This window comes from Sphaerodactylus townsendi, linkage group LG07 (genome assembly GCF_021028975.2).
Source record: "Sphaerodactylus townsendi isolate TG3544 linkage group LG07, MPM_Stown_v2.3, whole genome shotgun sequence".
NCBI classification, from domain to species: Eukaryota; Metazoa; Chordata; class Lepidosauria; order Squamata; family Sphaerodactylidae; genus Sphaerodactylus; species Sphaerodactylus townsendi.
Window position 1 is genome coordinate 43,975,178 of NC_059431.1, and position 13,639 is coordinate 43,988,816.

A 13,639-nucleotide genomic window follows, 5' to 3' on the forward strand; every position below is an offset into this window, starting at 1 on the left:
CTGCATATTGAACATAAGAACATAAGAACAAGCCAGCTGGATCAGACCAGAGTCCATCTAGTCCAGCTCTCTGCTACTCGCAGTGGCCCACCAGGTGCCTTGGGGAGCTCACATGCAGGATGTGAAAGCAATGGCCTTCTGCGGCTGTTGCTCCCGAGCACCTGGTCTGTTAAGGCATTTGCAATCTCAGATCAAAGAGGATCAAGATTGGTAGCCATAAATGGACTTCTCCTCCATAAATCTGTCCAAGCCCTTTTTAAAGCTATCCAGGTTAGTGGCCATCACCACCTCCTGTGGCAGCATATTCCAAACACCAATCACACGTTGCGTGAAGAAGTGTTTCCTTTTATTAGTCCTAATTCTTCCCCCCAGCATTTTCAATGAATGCCCCCTGGGTTTAGTATTGTGAGAAAGAGAGAAAAATTTCTCTCTGTCAACATTTTCTACCCCATGCATAATTTTATTGACTTCAATCATATCCCTCCTCAGCCGTCTCCTCTCCAAACTAAAGAGTCCCAAACGCTGCAGCCTCTCCTCATAGGGAAGGGCCTCCAACCCCTCAATCATCCTTGTTGCCCTTCGCTGCACTTTTTCTATCTCCTTAATATCCTTTTAGAGATGCGGCGACCAGAACTGGACATAGTACTCCAAGTGCGGTCGCACCACTGCTTTATATAAGGGCATGACAATCTTTGCAGTTTTATTATCAACTCCTTTCCTAATTATCCCCAGCATAGAGTTTGCCTTTTTCACAGCTGCCATGCATTGAGTTGACATTCCTATGGAACTATCAACTAAGACGCCCAAATCCCTTTCCTGGTCTGTGACTGATAGCACTGACCCTTGTAGCTTGTATGTGAAGTTTGGATTTTTTGCCCCTATGTGCATCACTTTGCATTTTGCTACATTGAACTGCATTTGCCATTTCTTAGCCCACTCACCTAATTTATCAAGGTCCGCTTGGAGCTCTTAGCAATCCTTTGTGGTTCTCACCACACTACATAATTTGGTATCATCTGCAAACTTGGCCACCACGCTACCCACCCCTACGTCCAGGTCATTTATGAATAGGTTAAAGAGCACTGGTCCCAAAACGGATCCTTGGGGGACACCACTCCCTACATCTCTCCATTGTGAGAACTTCCCATTTACACCCACTCTTTGCTTCCTGTTTCTCAACCAGTTTTTAATCCATAGGAGGACTTCCCCTCTTATTCCTTGATTGCTGAGTTTTCTCAATAGTCTCTGGTGAGGAACTTTGTCAAAAGCCTTTTGGAAATCCAAGTAGACAATGTCCACTGGTTCCCCCTTATCCACATGCCTGTTTACACCCTCAAAGAACTCTAGTAAGTTTGTAAGACAGGATTTGCCTCTGCAAAAGCCATGCTGACTCTTTCTCAGCAGGTCTTGCTTTTCTACATGTTTAATAATTTTATCTTTAATGATAGATTCTACTAATTTACCAGGAACAGATGTCAAACTGACTGGCCTGTAATTTCCCAGGTCCCCCCTAGATCCTTTCTTAAAAATTGGTGTGACATTGGCCATCTTCCAGTCTTCAGGGATAGAGGCTGATTTCAGGGATAAGTTGCATATTAAAGTGAGAAGATCAGCAATTTCATGCTTGAGCTCTTTAAGAACTCTTGGGTGAATGCAATCTGGGCCAGGGGATTTGGTAGCATTTAGTTTATCAATGGCTGCCAGAACTTCTTCCTTGTCTACCACTATCTTCACTAGTTCCTCGGATTCGCCTCCCAAGAAGCATGGTTCAGGTGCAGGAATTTTCCTCACCTCCTCTTGGGTGAAGACAGATAAAAAGAATTCATTCAGCTTCTCTGCAATCTCCCTGTCATCTTTTAGCACACCCTTTGTTCCTTTGTCATCTAACGGGCCTACCGCTTCCCTAGCTGGCTTCCCACTTTTGATGTACTTGAAGAACTGTTTGTTGCTGGTCTTGATGTTCGCAGCCATGCGTGCCTCATAATCCTTTTTTGCCTCCCTTACAGCTAACTTGCTTCTCTTTTGCCACCATTTGTGTTCCCTCTCATATTCTTCATCAGTCAAACTGGACTTCCATTTTCTAAAAGATATTTTCTTTTTTCTGATAATTTCCTCAACCTCTCTTGTTAACCATGGTGGCTTTCTTTTGGACTGGGTGCTGCTGCCTTTCCTAACCTGCGGAACACATTCCAGCTGTGCTGTTAAGACCGTGTTGTTAAATAACCTCCAAGCATCTTGGACAGTTTTGACTCTCTTGATTTTCCCTTTCAGCTTCCTGCACACTATCCCCCTCATCTTTGAGAAATTTCCCTTTCTGAAGGTGAATGTAACTACATTAGTAGTTGTCACTTGTTCGCATGCAGAGATACTGAATCTGACAGCATTGTGGTCGCTGTTCCCTACCCTCTGGCCCTACCCTCAAAAGCACCTGGAAAGTTGCCAGCAGGTGACCCTACTGTACAGTGCATACTTGATTTTTCTTAATACATCTGTTGAAAAATTCTTATGTTAGATTTAATGCAGTACTGCTGAATATATGATTTTAACTGCACACTTATTCAGGTCCCCACTTTCGCTTGTAAACAAAAATTGGCTCTTCATTATGCATATTATTATCTATATATATATAAAAATCTAAACGTGTGTTTGTCCCTGATGGCCTCCCTCAGAAGCTGCTGGACGGATCGCCCCCAAATTTTCACAGGACGTCCCTCCCTATTGCGGGCAGGTAATCGGACCTTCAAATCGCCAAAAGTCCATACCCTAAAGAGCCGGAGTAAAGACGTTCTTTTCCTGGCACACCAAGCCATGAAGTTACTGGCTGTGCTTAACTGTCACCCTATAGAATGTCTTACGTTGCAGCATGTCACCTGTGGCTCTGAGGGGTTGGTAATGAGGGGCTTAGAGATGTTACGTTACAGATGGCCGGAGATGAGCAGTTAAAACAGTAAATAGGTAATACTGTTAGCTAATACCAAAGTGGAAAGTGAAACACATATACACTTTGCCGTGTGAGACGTCAAGTGGGGTTCCCCCCCTCATACGCAGGTAACTTTCACTCTCTGTGCCTTACCCACTGCTACCACACAACACACATACTCTCATACACATCCAGCTCATCCTCACACACCTCACTCTGCCCTCCCTCACATCCTAACCACCACTCTACCCACTTCCTCACCCATATTCGCCACAGCTCTCTTTTACTAAAAGTGAGCTGGAGTTTACCTGTTTCTTCTAAGAGAAAATCTGCGGGGTGGGGGCAAACCAACACTACCGGCTCCGCTTCTTTTGCACGTGGCCCTTTAAGAACCCAGGGAGCTGGCCTCGATCTGAGCGCCTCACCATCCTGCCTCTGCTGCCTGACTGGGATAGCCTGCTTGCCCCAGTTCTGCCTTACCCAAGCCAGGACTGTGCGTGTCAACCAGCCTCATGGACAGTTGGATTCGCACTCTGGACAGTTCTGTTGTGGAATGGAAAGGGTTACTTTATACTTTAAAAAAGACAGCACCATATAATGATGTGCATTGAAAAGGAAAAGAGGGATTCCATTTGACCACCCCAAAAGGCTATGCTGGGGATCATTGGACCTGCATGGACATCTGTGTGGGCTGCAGACTGTGATGAGAAGGACAATTGCCACAGCAACGCGTGGCCAGGCTTGTGCCGGGCCCGCTAGGTGGTGGTAGTAGTAGTAGTAGTAGTAGTAGTAGTAGTAGTAGTAGTTTAATTAATTAATTAATTAATTAATTATTTTATACTGCCCAATCCCCAAAGGGCTCTGAGCGGTGAACAAAGGCCAATAGGCGCATAAAAAAAACAATAATAGGAAAAATAAATATATAACCATTTAAATCATTTAAAATACTGTAGAAGTGGCACATAAACATTTATTGGTGGTGCCTGACCCCAGGCTCGGGAGGGGACTCGGCAAAAAACCGAGGATAACATAAACGGAATCAAAGGGGGGTATCATGAGGGGCGGCAAATCCATGGCCAGCCTCCCCAAAAGCCCAGTGGAACAACTCAGTCTTGCAGGCTCTGCGGAACTCCCCAAGGTCCTGCAGAGCCCTAACAGATGGAGGAAGAGTGTTCCACCAGGCAGGGGCCAGGGCCATAAAAGCCCTGGCCCGGGTAGAGGCTAGCCGTATCATTGAGGGGTGGGGGACTACCAGAAGATTCGCCTCCGCAGAGCGCAGAGGCCTACTTGGCACATATGGGGTCAGACGGTCCTGAAGGTATGAGGGCCCCAGGCCATGAAGGGCCTTAAAGGTCAACACCAACACCTTAAAGATGATCCGTAAGTCTACTGGGAGCCAGTGCAGGTGGCGCAATATGGGGGAGATGTGGTCTGTCATAGAACCACCCATAAAAAGGTGAGCCGCTGCATGCTGGACCAGTTTCAATTTCCGGGTCAGCCACAAGGGAAGGCCAACGTAGAGCGAGTTACAATTGTCTAGCCTGGAGGTGACCACTGCATCGATCACCGTGGCTAGGTCAGCCTGGGAGAGGTAGGGAGCCAACCGCCGGGCCTGACAAAGATGGAAAAAAGCAACCCAGGTAACATGGGCCACCTGGTTCTCCATAGAAAGAGATTAATCCAGATGGACCCCCAGGCTGTGGGTCAAATAAGTCGGTCAAAGGGACCCCTTCTAACACCGGTGGTTGGAAATCCCCCCCCCCCGTGACTCAGCCAGAGGATCTCCGTCTTCAATTGATTAATTTTTAACCTGCTCTGCTTCAACCAGTCAGCGACCGCCTCCAAACAATGCTATAGAGCTGCAGGGGCAGAGTCCGCTCCCCCCTCCATCAACAGAATGAGCTGAGTGTCATCAGCATATTGATGACAGATCAGCCCAAAGCTCTGCACCAACTGACAATAGATGTATGCATGTACACACAGGATGTATGATGTGTGTTCACTAGAATGTGAACAGAGCTAAATCAATCTTGTTTCAAGTCTTTATTCAAATATATAATATTATATATAGTGTGTGTGTGCACTTGTGGTTGTATACACACACACACACACGAAGGACTGTTCATATGGCCAAGTAAAGCACTCATCTCTCACTTCTCTACTTTGGTTGTTGTCATACTGAAATTTTCACCAGTAAATGTGACAGTCTTTTCAGTACTCAAGCCAAAATGGCTGCCTATTCCCAATCTAGACACATTTCATACATAAATGTTGGTGACATTTAAAATGACTTCAACATCACAGGGACTTCAAGCCATAGATACGTAAACAAATTATTGAGAAGATGTGGGCATACAGTAAATGGATCCATCGAAGTTACAGTAACCTCCAGAAAGTAGGATTCCCAAGCACCAGGTCAGAGTTGCCATTAAGGTTGCCAGACCTCGTTGGGAGCCGGGGATCTCACACTTTGGGCCCCCTCCCCTAATACTGTTCATTTGGCCAATAGGAATCTTACCACTTCAAATTAAGCCCAGTCTTCATCACCATCAAGGCTTTGACAACACTTGTAAAAGTGACATCATCATGTTGCCAATGACATGGGAGACATTCAGGTATTTGGACAAAACTCTATGGTAAAAACAGCTTATATCACAGGGTTGTTGTCTAAATATCAGAACGTCTCTGATGTCATTGGTAAATGATGACATCATTTCTGGAAGTGATGCCAATGTGTCAAGGGCAATGAGGGCTAGGTCTCATTTTGTAACTGATAAGACCACCACTGCACAACCTCACCGGTTGCCAGGGATTACCTGACAACTCTAGCTGCTACCCCCTATTACCAGGTACGTATCTCCCAGTGATGCTTCCTGACCCCTATTTTCACTCAATGGAGTGGCAGGATGGGATGGGGGAACAAGCATGTGGAAGTAACTTCCTGTTTCAGACAGGAAGAGATGTCATGACACTGTAGAATTTTTTTTAAAAAAAATCCTAGACATCATGAAATACCTTCCTAATTTGTGATATGATACTCTATTAATTTCAAAAATCTCTATCTTTTTTACCAGGGAGATTTTTGATGTTCTTTAAGTTTCATGATGTAATTTTTAATTATAAAGCAAGATGCAACTTTGAAGAAGTTTCCCAAGCCAGAGTTGGTAACCCTGACACTATGTGGAACGGGCATGAAGGATTTTGGTCCAATGAGGCTGTTCTGCATAGATTGCAACTCCCATGTAGAACTCCTCCTTGAGGAAGCAATTTGGGGCAAAAAGCATATGCCTACACATAATGTGAAGCAGGCCTCAGATCAATAATTAGTCCTTTTCATCAGGATTTGTATATTCTTGAATTCCTCCAAAGCCAAGGCATAATGCAGAGTAAGATAATCATGTAGAACTCAATAGAGGCATGGCTTTATGATTAGCAGCATATTGCTTTCTGTGCTGGCACTGCAGGCAGATCCTAGCAAAGATTGAGACTAATTTCAAGTTAGTCTTTGGGGCACCCTGTACTCTTTATGTCTATGCTGGTCCCTGGTGCCATCCTGCCATCACTTGCCTGGTTTCACACAGAGTGACAACATTTACTGTACTAATCTTACGTTCTGTACATTTAAAAAAAACTTTGGTCACCCCATGTGTTTTTAATTGGTTTCTCAAGCACCCGCAGCAATACAGCTGCTCTGTTTGGCAGCCATAAGTGCCCACAAACCCCAGCGCCTTCCTCTGTCTGCTGTTTAGGTATTGCTGTTGGCACACAAATGGAAACAGTTGTAATCTGATGTGAGGTGCATAAAGGCAGATGGAAATCTTGTGGCCACCTTGGTGCCAAAGAAGTAGAGGGTCTTACTACTGAAGCTTAAGCACTCAACTGTTCTGAAATTAGACATTTTCTGAGAGTGCCTGAACCATTTGTGTGAACAATTAAACTCAAGAGGCCTTAGATTCTCTTTCCATATCACATACCATCTTGCTGCAGAAGTCTGCACAGTCAATATCTTATCTTCAGTCCCCAGCACCTCTCATTAAAGGATGCAAGGTGACAGGACTGGACAAGTTTTCCAATAGGCATAGAAAAGAGTTGCCTGCTAAATGTGATGCAGTACAGGAGCTGGTCAATGGCTATGAAAGCTATTAGCTGGGAATGGAACCTCCATGTTAGGCTGCATGTTCTGATAGAAGAAGAAACAGCAACAGCAACAACAACAATAAAGGGCCCTTACCACATCTATTTGTGGGCTTCACATAAGCACTGGTGATCATTTTGAATAAGGCTAGCCTTTGGGTGCAATCTAATAAGGCAATTTTACTGTTATACTGTTCTTAACTGGGGCTGTGGATGAACAACAAAGGACCTCTTCTTAATGATACAATTTTTTACCATTTCCTACATTTGCTGCATCCATCATAGAACTATGGCAGCTCACTGAGGAAAAACTTTAAATATTAACATTAATTCCAGTATGAATTTCTGTGAGGGAGACCTCACTTCATTTGTTCTCCTACTTTATCGGATTATGGTCTGTGTCTCACTTAAAGCTGTTAGCCTTTAAGGAGTCACCGAACTTCTATTTTGTTTTACTAAAGTAGATTGACATGGCTACCCCACTGGTACTCCCTGAGATACAACTATTTATGTTATGGGAGCAGAATGCATGCCTCCTAAAACTTGGGGTTTTGGAATGTTTTTAGGGCATAATCTAAATCAGAGCTTACTAGACATTAGATCCTATTTCCATGGGGAACCCTTATCTACAAAAAAAAAAAAGATTGGAGAGAGAATAACAAATGTTTTTGAGCATGCACAGAGTATCACTCCCTCCCTATAAAGTAATCACAACCATCCACCCTAGTCAATTTTATGTATTAATCTAAGGCTGATTATACCCTGGTGCTCTGCCCCGCCCTGAAGGGAGATTCTCTTTGGGATAGAGCTTCTGTTATGTATGCTTTTTCCCCACCTCTCACACTCATTGCATAGCAGATCCCTAATCTCTACTGTTTGTGAGAGTGGGCAAAAATAAAACTTTCCCCCTGGAACAAATGGCCCTGCATTATTCTTTGCTTTGACCCTTTTTGCTCCACTCAGCATCCCCTGCTCTACTTCAGTTCTCCCTGGTGATCTGGAGGGCTTTTTCAAATTTTATTTCATCTTCAAGAATTTGTACCATATTAGATCTATTGAAATAACAATAAATCTAATACAGGAGCATTGAAAAACCAAGGAATATCAAATAAGCCTCTATACCAGCAGCAGCAGCAGGAGGAGGAAATATGTGTGTGTGGAGGGGGTGGGGAGAGAATATCAGTCCTAGGAATTGGTCCCCTTCTTCAGCAGAGTGTGACCCAGGGAATTGTTTTGTCTCTTTCATTTGGAGAGGTATTATTTTGGGGGAGGGGCTATAATAGCATTATACCTGCCATAACGGCAGTATCAATATAACAGTAATTTAAAGGACTTTAACAGAGCCACCTCTCTTGCAACTGTATGCCTTTAAGAGTGAGTTTATGGGCAGAGTTAAGAGAACCAGGAAAAGCAGACCTGCAGCAGACTGTGGGGTGCCTTTTTCTGTGTAAAAAAAGAATCACAAGGAGAAACACTACAACTACACTGCTATTGCACAGCAAAGAGCCCCGGGGTATGCATTCCATGCATAATGGGGCTAAGGTTCAGCAAAGATATGCCAAATTAAAAGGTCAAATACATTTTGTACTTTTTTTGGTGGGGACTCTCCTATTACAAACATAATCTCACATTTTAATGTTTTTGGGAGATTTTGCATCTCTAGTTTTAGTACACCAGCTGTATGTTGAAAATTCCTCTGACATTTGTGCAGAATGTTATAGAGAGAGGTAAGGAAGAAAATATGCTGTTGCATTAATTATCAGTTTTCCATTTGACAGTTTAATTAAGAAAAGGAGTGTATGTGTGTGTGTATTTAAGGCTTACAGATTCATGATGAATCACATACATTCTTACCAGCATCATATTCACATTTCAATTATACACATTGTGAACTGATGAACAGCAATCTAGCATTTTCTATTAAATAAATGCAATATCTGTTGGAATGGATAATGTTAGTTCAGTAATTACTGAGCTGTTATTTTCAGGCATTGGGGGGAATGGGGGAAAATATCCTGGAAGGATACCATAATTTTTCCCCTGGAAGGCTTCTGTGCCTTTAACAGATGTGTGGTGGCAGGAATTAAACAGGTAAACATTCTTCTAGCCTGGAGTCTTGAGGAAGTGTTACCTATTAGATTTCTGTCTTGCAACTGTTTAGACAATGGAGTTTCATTAGAACAAAAGATGACGACACTAACTTCCTAGTTACCGAAGTTCAGTATTAGTGTCTTAAGAAAAGTTGCAGAATAAAGGTAAGAATGAGTCATAAGGGTATATCACAAAGTCTGAGTATATTCTTCCTCTGGATTAGCAAACAAATACTAGGACACAGGTGCTCACATGATAGTGAAGGGCAAAGAACTCAACAAAGAAGATTGGCTTCCTCTAGCTTTGGACTGTTCAGCACACAACATCACAACTGCAGCCTTACAGACTGCAAACTTTGCTTTCAGTTAAAGAATTCAGCACTCCAAACTACTTTGGAATCCCCTTGAGCCACAAAGAAAGGCAGAGCATAAATTTTTCAATAAATAAATAAAATATTTTCTGTGCGTGTGTGGTGGAGTCACAGAAACACTGTCCCAGGCCAAAAGGGACATGATGCATTAATCAGGTACCACTACTGCTCTGCCTTCTTAATAATTACACTCTGTGCTGTTGGGTGGGGTGGGGATGGACATTAAAGGACATGAGAATCCCCACTGTTAATCCCATGTGGAATCTGATATAGAAATCTAGAGGAGATAGTTTTGCACCTTTACCCCACATTGGCAACTGCCTGGTAGACCTAACAGGACTTGTGCCTCATACTGAAAAAAATGGAGGGGGGGGAGTCAGGGCACTCTTTCAATTGCAAGATATAAAGCAAAAAAAACCCTGATCATTGCCTCAACATCTACCACCAAGCCTTTTAATGTAGCCAATATGGGGCTACAATCTGGCTTCAGAGCCCTGGGGAGAAAAATATGGAAAGGTTGGATTTCGCTCTTGGAGCCAGGGCTCTTTTTGGATTGTTTAATAGTTCCACTTTGCCAAGTCGAGTGCATATGCTTGTTTCCTCTGTGACTGAGGCAAGTTGAATCAAATGATTATAAACAACTGCTTATGCTTGAAGAGAAGGTTTCGGCTATAATTACCTTTGAATTTATTCATAATTATCTTTCAGGAAATTACTGATCTCAATTCCTGCCAAAGGGAACAATTGGAAATGGCTCATTTTTCCCATTTCTGAGGCAGTGGGGCTTCTTTCATTTTATATGCTCACATTTGGATCTGAGAGAAATTAAACACTTGACTTCCATTCCAGAAATATTCTTTCCATTCTTTTTTTCCTTCTCCAACAAAATTACAACATAGTTTATACCAAATGAATAGTTCTGTTTTGGTCAGGTGGAAATGCAAGAGCTAGATTTGCACCTTTTAGATATCCCTTCATGGTCACTGAATATGTGTTGGCTAAAGTTTTGATCTATAACATAGTGCCAAAAAAAAAGATCTTGGGGAAGAAAATATATGTCTACACAGATTTGGAAGCTGCAAGACCACATTACCTCACTGTATTTACATAGTATGTATCTAAATTCAAGGAAATAAGAACTGTAATCCTAGGGGAACTGAGATTTAAATGGTTCATTGCCTAATTGAAATAATACTAGAGGCTTGCAGGCAGAGATTTGGCCAGCTATGTCAAATGAATGTGTGAAATTTTGCCTTATTCCATCCTTGTCTCCTTGGCTTCTCATCAACAGCACACAGCCCTTCATTTCCCTCAGCCCTGCCCAACCAACCAATCCATCCCATAATGTTTTCTCTCTTTTGTAAAGAGTCCCAAGACAGTTTACAAACTCCTCCCCTTCCTGGCATGCCTGGCTCCCAGAGAGTCAGGTTCCAATTAATATAAGGTGACCAGATGGTCACCTTTGTAAACCGGGACGGGCGGGTAGGCGGGCGGCCGCATGCATGCGTGCGCGCATGTGTGCACAGCCACAGGAGCGCACTGCCTTCTGGGGCGCTCCCGTTTCCTGCCCTGTCACAGGGCGGGGAACAGCAGCGCCCCAGAAGGCCGTGCTCCTGTGGCCGCGTGCGCGGGAGGCTGCCGCACTGCCTTGCGCCCCAGAAGGCAGTGCGGCAGCCTTCCAAAAATCGGGACACTTCAAAAAACCCGCGGGACAAAATGTTTTAAGGCGGGACTGTCTCGCCAAAAGCGGGACGTCCGGTCAGCCTAAACTAATAGCAGGCATAGATGCAAAAGAGGGAAAAAGCAGTCTTTCTCTGAGTCCCGAGAAACAGAGTCCAAACAGGTCTGGTAACAGGCAGTCAAGGGTCCAAAAGAGATCAGATCAGGCAATGCAGTCTGAGTCAGAGTTCCAATGAATCAGTCTGCAAGCAAGTGTCACAAAAAGCTGTCGGGCTTTCAACAAGGTTGTTCCTGCAACCAGAGGCGTATGGCTTATAGGTCACCCATGTCCCCAGGCGCACACCACCAAGCTCCACCCCCCCGCAGCCCACTATTGAGCCCCACCCCCACCTCCCTGCAGGCCGCCTCCAGCCTCTGCACAGGTTAAAACCTGCCCCCTGGCCTCCGTGCAGGCTTGCAGGGCCTGGGGAGGCCTGCACAGAGGCTGGGGGTGAGGCAAGGCTGCCCACTGCTGAGCCCTTCAGGCCGCCTCCCTGGGGGTCTGCATGAAGACCCAGGGCGGGGCTTGGCCTGCACAAAGGCCAGGGATGGGGCTTGGCCAGCCAGGAGGCCAGGGTCAGGGCTCAGTGGTGGGCGACACCCCAAGCCCCACCCCTTGGCCTCCATGCAGGCCTCCCGAGGTCCTGCCAGCCTGCATGGAAGCTGGGGGGAGGCATGGCCTTGGTCTGCAGAGAGGCCAGGGCAGCTTGACAGCAGGCAGCCCCGCCCCTGAGCCCCACCCCAAGCACAAGGAGGTGCGGGGGTGGCGGGAGCACGGGGGGCGCCCAGAGAAGGGGTTGTCTCTGGGTGCCATTTCCCCCAATATGCCTCTGCCTGCAACTTCAACTTCCTAAAGTAATCTCTTATATTCTTTTGCTGTGGCTCAGTCTTAATCCTGAGCTGACTCACAGGATTCTCTGCAATGCCTTAAGGTTCCACACATGCACTGTGCCTCATCAGAGGACTCTTGGCTTGCTGACTCTGTCCGTGACACTTCCTCTCTCCACAACAGACAATTTATGTTGTTGGTAGGGCTTAGAGAGTTCTGAGAGAACTGTCACTAGCCTAAGGTCACCCAGGAGAGATTGGGGAATTCCAGCAGCCGGTGTGGGAGGGGGTCACATTGGTGCCGACCTCCTCCGTCCGCAGCCTGGGGGTCCACCTGGATTCGTCTCTTTCAATGGAGACCCAGGTGGCCCATACAACCCGGGTTGCGTTTTTCCATCTTCGACAGGCCCGACGGCTGGCTCCCTTCCTCTCCAACGCTGACCTAGCCACTGTGATCCATGCAACGGTCACCTCCAGGCTAGACTATTGTAACTCGCTCTACGCGGGCCTTCCCTTGCGTCTGATTCGGAAGCTAAAACTGGTCCAAAATGCAGCTGCACGTCTGCTCACAGGCAGTGCCATCTGGGAACAGATCCAACCTGTGCTGCACCAGCTGCATTGACTACCAGTGGAGTTCCGAATCATCTTCAAGGTGTTGGTGTTGACCTTTAAGGCCTTACGCGGCCTGGGACCCTCGTACCTTCGGGACCGAATTACCCCATATGTCCCGAGTCGACCTCTGCGCTCAGCAGACGCCAATTTACTGGAGATCCCTGGCCCCTCAATGATGCAGCTGGCCTCCACTCGGGCCAGGGCCTTTACGGCTCTGGCCCCTGCCTGGTGGAACACTCTACCACCAGCTGTCCAGGCCCTGCGGGACCTTGGAGAGTTCCGTAGGGCCTGCAAGACCGAATTGTTCCACCGGGCCTTTGGAGAGACCAGCCGCTGAGGGTGCCCTGCTTTCATCCTCCCCCCTGCTGTATAGGGTCCCTAACATCATCGGGACCCATCATTCTTCTTGGGAGGGTTGCATATGGGTTCGTGGGATACTATTTTAGAATGAAAATTTTAAACTTTTATATGTTTATGTTTATATATGCTTTTATATTGTTCACCGCCCTGAGCCCTTTGGGGATTGGGCGGTATATTAAATCAAATAATAAATAAAATAAATAAATAAATATGCAGGAGTGGGGAAACAAACCCAGTTTACCAGATAAGAGTCTGTCGCTCAGGTGGAGAAGTGGCGAATCAAACCCAGTTCTCCAGATTAGAGTCCACTGCTCTTAACCACTGCACCACACTGTCTCTCTTCATGTTGAAATTTCAGTAGCCCCTAGTGCATCCACTCCTCATCCAATTATTCTTATTCTTATTGTGTCTTATTTACAACACAACATGTTTAGGAAAAAAATATCCACATTATTTATACATACCTTTAATACAACAGTTTCATACTCACAGTTCTGTGGTTCCAACACTGTTGCCAGCTCTGGGTAGGAAAATACCTGGAGATTTTGGGGGTCAAATCTAGGGAAAGGAGGAACCTCTGGAGGGTATAATGTTGCAAATTTCAC